This window comes from Hemibagrus wyckioides, linkage group LG06 (assembly GCF_019097595.1).
Source record: "Hemibagrus wyckioides isolate EC202008001 linkage group LG06, SWU_Hwy_1.0, whole genome shotgun sequence".
NCBI lineage: Eukaryota > Metazoa > Chordata > Actinopteri > Siluriformes > Bagridae > Hemibagrus > Hemibagrus wyckioides.
In genome coordinates, this window is record NC_080715.1 from 10283280 (window position 1) to 10287788 (window position 4509).

Sequence of the window (4509 nt, forward strand, 5' to 3'; positions counted from 1 at the left end):
GTGTCTTAAGTCAACATTATCCCAGCGTAATTAGTGATTAATTAATGAACTCCTAATCACGGCTCATTATCCGGTGATTTGTAGCAGTGAAGCGGCTGTGCTGCTGTCAGAGGAGCTGCAGGCGAGAGATTTTCGGTATAAAGCAGATGCTTCTCTTCCACACACACACACACACAGACACACACCTACACATCTACACACAACATCATAAAGTGCTTAACAGATAAAAAGATATGAATCAGCCTGAGCCTCTGGGATAAAACACCTTTACTGATAATAAAGGACAAATAGGGAAAAAAAGGAACTTATGTGATGAAATTTTGTGTGAAAAAAATGAAGGAAATAATGTGTGTGTGTGTGTGTGTACGTGTGTATGTGTATGTGTGTTTTGACAAGACAGGATGAAAGCTAATTGACGTAGAGAGACTGTGTGTTATCGTTACCTTCATGAGAAGTCCAGCGCCATGGTTACTGAGCATAATATCACCTTGGCTAGAACATTGGACTCACAATACAGACTGGTGGAGATCTGATCACACACACACACACACACACAGAGCAGCCAAATAAACAAATTGCTTTCTTCACCTCCAGAACCCTTTGCACAGTCAGGTGATGAAGTCTTTTATTTCCTCTGACAAATTTGTGTAAGCTTCTTTTACACACTGACAGAACGATCAGTTAACTCTTATCAGAAAAAGATAGTGTGTAATGAGTTATAACATGTATACTAACATATATGTCTTTATCTGTCCACCTCAGCTCACAAGAGCAAGAGGAATAATGCAGCCATCACTCCGGATTTAACTGGGGTTGAGCAAAATCTAGCTGAGAATTTAGAGAGAGAATTTAGACATAACATTAACAAGCTAGCTGGGACTGGAATAGCGCCATAGCATATTGTTTCATTTTTATTTATTCCGGGGAGAAAAAAAAAAGGCTTGCGCTCTTGCTGTCTTTTGGCTCACACTCCTGATGTTCCATGAATAAATTCACCTATAAATAGTTAATTAGATTTTGTTCATTGTTCATTCAGTCTTGGTTCTAAATCTGAATTTGTGAGACAAAGGTGTAGTCTCTTTGACAAAAAGGTAATTAAAATTATCATTTGCTTATAGAAGTCCTACATATTTAAGTCGTATGTATGCACAAAGTTTTGAACATCGCTAGTTTAGAAATTTGTTGTGCATCCTGGCTTGTTGGAATAAGCCTGGAGCCTATCCCAGGGGACTCAGGGTATGAGGGGCATAAGGTGAGGAACACCTACATATACAAGCAGAGGCAGGAAACCAATCCCCAACTCTGGAGGTGTGAGGCAAACCACTAAAACTCCGTGCCCTCAAGTTAAATGTCTATTTTTTAAAAAAAATAGAATTACGTCTGCTTTCCCATTTGAACAGATGAGTTGCTCATCAAAAACATTTCAACTGGCAATTTATTTCCAAGAAATTTCCAAATTTGAGAATCTACTACTACTGATAAACTTTTACAGATCACACAACTCCTATTCATTTGTTCAAATCCCATCCATAAGCCAGGAGTCCATAAGAATAAAATTGCTCTGGAAATAATTACTTTATTTATTTAATTAATCAAATTGAACGACACTAACCAATCACGAGTAACCACTTTACAACCAACCAGCTACCACTCTTAGTGAGTGAGACCTTCAAGCAATGTCCTCTACTAAATGACCTTAATATAATGTAATAAAGTGATATTGAATGGTCAAATCTGAATGACTGAAAGGTGTGGATTAATTTTCTATGAGAAAAGTGTTGACAGAAGCACAGAGGAAATCACAGGTTTATTTGAATGCATTCATTTTAATATATCATCATTTCTATAGTAACAACTAAATAGGGGCATGGTTAAGCGAGGGGCAGTGGTGGCACAAGTGTTTAAAGCTCTGGGTTGTTGCTCGGAGGATTGGGGTACAAGCCCCGGCACCACCAACTCCACTGTTGGGCAGTTGAGCAAGGCCCTTAACCCTCTCTGCTCCAGGGGTGCTGTATCATAGCTGCCTCTGTGCTCTGACCCCAACTTTCTCATCTGGGATATGTATATGTGGTAATAATAAAGGCTTCTGCAGACAGAGAGGAAGCAAGTTGAACCTGCAGGTAATGATTCTTACATCCTGTCATCAAGATCCTCTTTACTTGTGTGTGCTTTGTGTGTGAGAGACAGCGAAAGAGCTGGTGCATAACACACACAGACACCCTCATCCACATCATGAGTCTGGAAAGTGAATTTGATCAGGTGATTTGAGGTAACGACAGCTCTGAAATATTTGTACTGTGTTTTATTTTGGTTTTGTCCAGTTGAGTTATTGAGAGATTGCTGATAAGTGCCCACTACAGTGAACCTCAAAGCTCTATTAAAGTCTGTCTCCTGAGTCCTACTTTCCACCTACCTTTCACACATAACAGCTTCTACAGTGTGTAAGTGTTTTATTTATCCTCTGTGTGTGTATGAGTACACAGTGATTTGATTTCCGCATCCATCCTGTGTGTGCCGAGGTTATTATCTTCTCGCTGTGGGTTGGGGGTTTTCTCCAGGTACTCTGTCTTCCTCCTTTAGCCCAAAAACTTTTGCTGTGGTCTGATTGGCATCTCTAAATTGTCAATAGCGTGTGAATGGGTGTGTTAGCTCTGCTATGGGTTGGCCCCCCTTTCAGGGTGTCCCCTGCTTTGTACCCAGAGTCTCCTGGGATAAGACTCCAGGTTCCCAGCGACCCTGTGTAGGATGATTGAAACAGAAAATAGATGTATGGATTGATGGATGGAGTGTCCAGTGTCACTATTTAAAAACTGTAAGTTTTACAATTTATATTTATGACATTTTATACAACTGAGCAGTTAAAGGGCCCAGCAGTGGGAGCATTCTGATTTGAATGCATGACCTTCTGATAAGTAGTCCAACACGCCTTGACCACTAAGCTACAACTGAACTACCACAGTCACTCTGTGTGTGTGTGTGTTTGTGTGTGTATTTCTGTTCACATTCTGGCATAGGGAATTCTTCTGGGTGCAAGGCTTTATGGTTTCTCAGGAATGTGACATAAAATGTAAACACATCATCCTTTGATAAACTGTTAGCACTGGTCAAATGTACTATAAGATGGATAAAACCCTCCAGGATGTGCAGTTGTAGGAAAATATTCAACTCTGGGGTAGTAGCAGTAACTCCACGGCATGTTAGGCAACATCCTACTACCTCAGCATTGATTATTTTCCAGTATGCTGCATGGGGTTTTATTCCTGATATATACAGAATCTGGTACTACTATGACACCCCCCACCCCAAACACACCCCCACACACAGTATGTTTGGTTTACTTTTCAGAAACTGGAATAATTATTGTACAGTGTACAGTTGAGGAGTAAATAGTTTATAGCATAATCGGCCATCTGTTAAATTGTAAAGGCTTTTTAATGACTAACATGTACTTGGTAATTAATGTATCTCTCCTTGGCTTCTGAAGATCTTCAATCCTACAGAGTTCCAGTTGTAATCTAACTCTCCTGATCCAGCTAATCAACATCTTCCGGCGTGTGTGAATATTAGAGGCAGGTGTGTTGGAATTCGGAGTGTATGGAAATGCAGCAGGAGGGCAGATCTTTAGAAGAACACAGAGAACCCTTGATATGGAGTTTAGCCTTTCGTTAACCTTTCATTTACAAAGGTTCCTTTACATTTCACTGCAGCTGTATGCTTATTCTCTTCTCTTCAATATACAGTAAAAAATAGCTGTGTCTGAAATCACACACTGTGTTTCCCTAATGTTTGTGAAAAGAACTTATATCTATACATATTCAGATTTTGAGAATTAAGTTATGTCAGAATTTATTATTATTATTAAAGGTTATTATGGGGTGCATGGTGGCTTAGTGGGTATTACATGTGCCTCACACCTCCCGGTTTGAGGCAGGGTTCCTGCAGCATGAATGTTCTTTCCTTCACCAGTCCAAAATAACATTGTAGCTTATTGGCATCTATAATTTGTCTAGTTTGTGTGTGTGTGAGATTGTGATTGTGCCCTGCGATGAGGTTCTACCCCATCCAGGGTGTCCCCCACTTCATGCCCTAAGCCCTGTGACCCTGTGTAGGATACGTAGTACAGAAAATGGGTGGATATATGAAAGTTATCAAAATAACAGATTATCAAAATATCTGAGTGTAGGTTTTGCCTCTGAGGTTGCCAGAATTATTGATTGCCTTTAAACAAAAGAGCTCATCTTATACAAAAAAGAAACAGGAAATAATAATAATAATAATAATAATAATAATAATAATAATAATAATAATAATAATAATAATCAGGGATAGAAAATCTGGGCTGAAAATGAAAAAGGTGTTTTATTTCATTTGTTTTCAATCAAATGTAATACAACATAAATGAAACGTCCAGATTGGGTCCTAGGAACTGTGTCCTGTTTATGCACTTCCAAGGGTTTATTATTATTATTATTATTATTATTATTATTATTATTATTATTATTATTATTG